Source organism: Aethalodelphis obliquidens, unplaced genomic scaffold (genome assembly GCF_003676395.1).
Source record: "Aethalodelphis obliquidens isolate GAN/ISIS:26980383/991018 unplaced genomic scaffold, ASM367639v1 scaffold43, whole genome shotgun sequence".
NCBI classification, from domain to species: domain Eukaryota; kingdom Metazoa; phylum Chordata; class Mammalia; order Artiodactyla; family Delphinidae; genus Aethalodelphis; species Aethalodelphis obliquidens.
In genome coordinates this window covers 10,681,385-10,688,216 of record NW_020837987.1, presented here as the reverse complement: position 1 = coordinate 10,688,216, position 6,832 = coordinate 10,681,385, and the positions used below count along the sequence as shown (strand labels likewise).

Here is a 6,832-nt window from a genome sequence, read left to right as displayed (position 1 = left end):
CTACTCAGCCATCCCCAGGGAGTGAAGGACAGACCCACGGAAGAGGGAGAAATCTGCTGACATAGGGCCTGCTTGCCAGATAGTATAACGCAGGGAGGAGCGTGGTTTCAAGCCACATCGTTGAGGGTTTAACACGCACTCGTTACCTCTCTGTGCCTCATCTGTGTAAAAGGAAGATTGTAACCTCCTCGCAGGGTCATCAAGAGGCAGAACGCTGTGAATACACATAAAACACAGCGCTAGGAGCCTGTGCTCCGCAACGGGAGAGGCCACAGCAGTGAGAGGCCCGTGTACCGCAAAAAAAAAACAAAACAAAACACAGCACCGGGCCGCGCACACTGTAAGCATTTGAGACACGTTCCCTATTCTCGTTAGCATCTCCCCGTACTGGCAGAAGCATCCCCTCACAACTCCCAACTTCTTCTCTGTGCCTCAGTGATCATCAGAAGCCTTCCTCCCAGTAACGGGGAGTTGCACGGAGGTCTGACAATTCTGGGGGTTTAGTGGGAAAACCTCACTGGACCAAGTAAGGGTTTGGTTCACCTGGCTCGGTTTTGTCCGTGACGTCCAGCAGGGTCCCTTTTTCTAGACCCGACTTTCCAGACTTGGCCTTTCCTGAGTTCTCGAGTCTTCACACCCCTTTATGTGGGCCATTGTTTCCACCTGGAGGACGCTCTTTCCCTTTATTTTCCTGGAAAACTTTCATGTGCCCTTAAAAACCTACTCAGCTGTGGCCTTCAGGAAGCCCTCCATCACCCTCCAGGGATATTTTATTTTATTTATTTTTAAATTTATTATCATTATTATTTTTTTGGTTGTGCCCCGAGGCATGTGGGATCTTAGTTCCCCGGCCAGGGATCCGACCCCCGCCCCCTGCAGTGGAAGCGTGGATTCTTAACCACTGGACCGCCAGGGAAGTCCCATCCAGGTATATTTGATTAATTAACCTCCTGTGTTGCCCGAGAGGCGATCAATTCTTACGCAGCTTCGTATCGCCAGTCCCTCAGATAAAAGGGTGGAATCCACAATGAATGGAGGAGTGAATGAACCCACAAGTGGACAGGGGAGCTGTGGCCCGGGTGAGAGTTGAGGTTCCCCGGTCAGAGGATTTGGAGAACCGCAGTTTTATTTTCTGGGTTTCTTACCGTATCTACTGTTCTCAAGCATCTTGAGGACATCCGTGGGATGTCTTTGAAGACAATAAACATTTCTCATTGAAGCCCTGATTTGCCCACCGGCTCCTACCTCACAACGTTCCTGCCAGCCTTTCTTACCCCGCCTTAGAAAAGCCCTTTTCTGTTTAAATTTGAGACACTTGCAGATTTCTGAAATCGGAGGGTTCTCCCTACGACAAGTGTTTTTTTTTTTTAACATCTGTATTGGAGTATAATTGCTTTACATTGTTGTGTTAGTTTCTGCTTTATAGCAAAGTGAATCAACTCTATGTATACATATATCCCCATATCTCTTCCCTCTTGCGTCTCCCTCCCACCCTCCCTATCCCACCCCTCTAGGTGGTCACAAAGCACCGAGCTGATCTCGCTGTGCTATGCAGCTGCTTCCCACCAGCTACCTATTTTCCGTTTGGTAGTGCATATATACAAGTCCTTTTGAATGAAGCCTGTCCTTATTGAGGTTCAGATGTGTTTTGATTTGACAGGGCTCAAAAGTGATGAATGCTGTCAGAGTGTGGATAAGCAGATGGTCTCATCTGGCAATAAGCCTTTCCTGTGGGTGTTTCCGTGTGACCCAGTGGGTCCAGAAACTTCCATATTTCTTTTCACTTTCTTTTTTCAAAAAAAATAAGATATAGGGCTTCCCTGGTGGCGCAGTGGTTGAGAGTCCGCCTGCCGATGCAGGGGACACGGGTTCATGCCCCGGTCCGGGAGGATCCCGCGTGCCGCGGAGCGGCTGGGCCCGTGAGCCATGGCCGCTGAGCCTGCGCGTCCGGAGCCTGTGCTCCGCAACGGGAGAGGCCGCAACAGTGAGAGGCCCGCGCACCGCAAAAAAAAAAAAAAAAAAAAAGATATATTTGACTTACAACACTGTGTAGATTTAAGATGTACAGCAGATTGATTTGATACACTTCTACTGCAAAATGATTGCCCTCGTGGTGTTAGTTAATACCTCTATCACATCACATAATTATTTCTTCAAGTGGTGAGAACAATTAATGTTTATAATACAGTTTTGTTGTCTATAATCACTATATCATGTATTAGGTCTCCAGGACTTATTTATCTACTAGTTATGTGTACCCTTAAACAATAGCTCTCCCATATCCTCCACCCCCAGCCCCTGGTAACCACCATTTTACTGTTTTTATAATTTGTTTTTTTTATTTTTAATTTTTTTAAGGTGCGGGTGTCAGGGTCTTATTGAAACGTATCTGAACTTTTTAATGACCTGTCTAATCAATTCTTTTTTCCATTTTCCTTTTTTAAATTTAATTTAAAAAATTTTTATTGTGGTATAGTTGATTTACAATATTATATTAGTTTCAGGTGTACAACATAGTGATTCAAAATTTTATAGATTATACTCCATCTATAGTTATTATAAACTATTGGCTATATTCCCTGTGCTGTACAATATGTCCTTGTGGCATGTTTATTTTATACATAATCGTTTGAACTTCTTAATGCCCTACCCACCTCTCCCCAGTCCCTCTCCCCACTGGTAACCACTAGTTTGTCCTCTGTATCTGTGAGTCTGTTTCTTTTTTGTTATATTCACTACTTTGTTTTGTTAGGTTCCACATATACATGACAACATACAGTATTTGTCTTTCTCTGTCTGACTTATCTCGCTTAGCATATGCCCCCCAAATGCACCCATGTTGTCCCAAATGGAAGAATTTCCTTTTTTCTCATGACTGAATAATATTCCATTGTATACATAACACCACATCATCTTTATCCATTCATTCACTGACAGACACTTAGGTTGTTTCCATATCTTGGTTATTGTGAATAATGCTGCAATGAACATGGAAGCACACGTATCTCTTCAGTAACCTGTTTTCATTTCCTTTGGATCTATGCCCAGAAGTGGGAACATCCATGCTGTTTTGTCACAGTTTGGGGTCCCCCTAGAGGGGTGTCCTAAGTCTGCCACAGTTGCATAGTCTGAGCCAGTTTTTTGAGTGAAGAAATTCCATCCCATTTCAATTAAGCACAGCACGTGCTGGGGCTGAAACACTTAGGTAGACAGTCTCAGGTTTCAGCTCAGAGGCAGGTCCAGGCAGATAGCATCTGTGATTCCAGGATTCGCAAAAAAGCCAGCTGCTTTTCTTTGGCAGCAGCAAAGCCGAGACTCAGTAGGGTCAGACAGCTATGTTCTAAGTTCCAGTAAGGCTTTCCTGGAACCCCTTCCTCTTCATCATTCTTAGAGTCCAAACTGACCCTCTAGAAAACATGCACACCAGGCTGGAGAAGCATCAGCCTCTCAGGGTCAGACATCTGACTTCCCAGGAGCCCAATAACAACTGAAAACGGCTTTTGAAATCTCCGAAAGTGTATCTCCATCAGGAGATTGCCTCCCTTTTCGTGTTGTCTCCTTTTTTCCCCAGAGGTTCCTATAGGCAAGACACATCTCTGTTCTTCAAACTCAGAGATTAAGCTTCAACCTGCCCACTGGCAGCAGAAATCCAGGGTGCTGTGGCCCCCTGACACGTTTTCTTTGCAGCTTTCCGTGACTGAGATGATCCCACATCTAGGTGTATTAGCCATAAAATACAAACCCACGCTTTTAAAAGTTTCCCTCTTTCGCCCTCAAACCCAATAAATTCAGCATTTACAAGGTTAACATTACAGTTCGGGGGTTGAAGGGAGGGGCGCTGTGACAGCTCTGTGGAGCTATCAAGGAGGCTAAGCATTTTCCCCCTAGGCCCTCTTTTTTTTCTCTGGTTTATCTAAAGTTTTGTTCCTTGGGGTAAAGTCTGGAGAAAACCAGTCTGACACAGTTAATTCCCTAGCAACAACTGTGACAACACGTGTGAAGTGTATCTACCAGGAAGGCCCGTCACACGCACACATCGCCCAAGATTCCCACTGCAGGCTGGTCACGTAGTCACGCTCTGCCGAGCACGAACTCAAATTCCCGGCACCCAGAAGGAAAGCAGGTGTTCAGCGTAAGCCGCATTATTTGTACAAACAGTCAAGGCACAGTGAATCCCCATTAACAGGAAATGGTGAGGGATCCAAGCTCCCAGATGTCCTTCATGACCTCGAAACAGGCCTTTCTACAGACAGTGGTCTCAGACCTGCTATTAACTCTTTTCGGCATCGGAGCTCATTGCTGGGAAGGGAGAAAACAGAATGCGCCTGTGGTTTGGGATTAACTTTGGAGGTGTCAATTTATGCTTTTCAATATATACAGTTGACCCTTGAACAACTTGGGGGTTAGGAGCGCTGACCCTCCACTCAGTCAAAAATCTGAGTATAACTTATAGCTGGCCCTCCATATGCAAGGGCCCGCCATATTGGAAGTTCCCCATCTGTGGATTCAACTAACTGTGGATCGTGTATTTTTGTACTATTTACTATTTTCTTTTCATTAATGACTAAATGGCCACATTTAATTCCAGGCAAATGTTAGAACCTCTTGGATTACAACTATAAATACAATTTTTTAAAAAAAGGAACACACAGAAATAACTGTCAATGGTGTCTGAGAATAGAGCCTAAGTCAACGTACGTTGCACGTATTGCAGGCAAGACAGAGGCATTTTTTTTAAAGCTTTTGCACAGACTTCAAATAATCTTAAAAGAAATATGCAGGCCTTTACAAGATTTGACCTGCTGAAATCACAACACCTTCCACTCATGAAAAGTCATAAGACTAGAGCTTTTAAAGAAAATAATAAAATAAAAAGAACAGTTCCAGCCTTAGACCAAAAAGACCTGGAGGAGTATGGTAATTAGATTAAACAAGCATGGTCAAGCTTGCCACCTGAATGCACTTAAGAGCAAACGCTCAAAGGGGGTGGGGAGGAGAACAACCTATTTGGTAACAAAGGTGTATTATATATACTGTGATATAAAAAAGGTATGATGAAAATGTACCTTTTGCTAAAGCTTATACAAGTTCTTCGGTCCATAAAAACTATGTTAGATTTTCATCTTCTAGTTTGATTACCTTTTACTCCAACCACATCTCTATTTCTTGCCCGTTTAAACAAAACCAAACACAAACCAACCAAACAAAAATAACAGCTGAAAAAAATCAATTTCCAAAAGTTTGTACGTTTTGATGGGTTTTTTGTTTGTTTTACTGTGGCTTCTGCACTTCAAATCAGCACTTGCAGGTAATGAGCTTTTTGAATAGTATCACTGGGTATGAAAAGTTTTCCCAAGAAACCACGGAAGATTGTTCATTTTTTTCTTTCTTTTTTTTTTTGTCAACATTTGGCCGCACTCGAGTCAGTGTACGTCCTAGCAAAAAGACGGCAGTTAGGACACAACTGTTGCTGTAGATGATGTGACATTGGTCGAATTTGTGCTGACATTTGTGTAATTCCCCTTGCTGTTTGTGTTTGACTCATTAGGGGGCACTTGGCTGGAGTTGGCTCGAAGGATGGCTCCCCGCACTGCAGTGTGGCTATGGTGCCAGTTCTGGGGTATAGGGCCCTGGTTCTGGGGTGTTGGTGGAATAAATGATTTCATCATTACGGACCAAAGTCACTGGACGCTGGACTGGCTGCCGGACCCCTCTCCAACCTTCTCGGAATGCAGAAATGTCTGGGATAACATAGAGCATACTCTCTCCATGTCTGTACATAGTTTCAACTTCTACATCCCCAAACGACACTCATAAATTTGGAGTGAAATTCTGTCCTGTAAGTTCAAGCATTGCTACGTCCCCACCGCCATTCAACTGAAGACTGTCTACAACAGGCACGGGTATGACTGGGGCAAGGACAGGGCCCATCGCCTCGTAAAAGGTATACTCTGCCTTATCCATACTATTGATTGTCCAGGAAGCGTCATCATTTATCATCTCTTTATTTGGTTCTTTTGGGCATGGAGTGGCCTGAAACTGAATTATTCTTTCTTGAGAAAGGCACAAGTACATTCTTTCTGTATCCTTAAGGTAAAATGCACATTTATGGAGCTGTGACACAGGATCATCTGCATCCCGTAATGCGGTCTGCTTATCAACTTTCCTAATTATCAATCTTGGGAGTGCCATGCCAGTAACTGAACACACAAGTTTGACTGTTTGTCCGTAATGGATGTATCCATCGCGGTCTGTGAATTCTTCTCCTTCTGATTCATCATCATCTAAGAGATGAATGTAAAATGCTCCCCACTGCTGAGAACTGGCATGGAAATTACCTCCTTCTACATGCAAGGATCTGGTACTAACTGTCTGGGATCGAAGTCGATTAAACAGAGCCACCTTTGTTACCGAGGCGATGCATAAGTCAGCATTTTCCAATGACTGCTTCTTTTTGGAAGGTTTGGAGATGACTTTTATCTGCTTGCTGAGGAACATACCAAAGCCATCACTATTGCCACAGAACATCTTTACAGACAGCACGAAGTGCTTCCTCTTGTCTGAATCAGATATATACAATGTTTTGGCCGTGCAATAGTTCTTTCCTTCCAAGTTAAGCTGCTGCATTTCTTGGTCACTATTTCCTATTCCAATAAATGCACATGGTTGAGACTCTTGTTCAGAACAACGATCGTGCTCCATTTGTTCTTTTTTTTTCCTTCCATCCACTGCCCATAAGATACACATAAGGAGGAGGGCAAAACAACCTTTTTTCATTTCCATATGACTTCTATGCAGCTTTTGCATGAAGAATAAGTACTGTTTGATCCCC

The 6,832-nt window shown here is 43.7% G+C and overlaps 1 pseudogene; it reads right to left on the bottom strand.

The window, feature by feature from the left end:
- Positions 1-5,453: 5,453 nt before the first annotated feature.
- On the bottom strand, positions 5,454-6,832 carry LOC113605983 (recombining binding protein suppressor of hairless pseudogene; annotated as a pseudogene).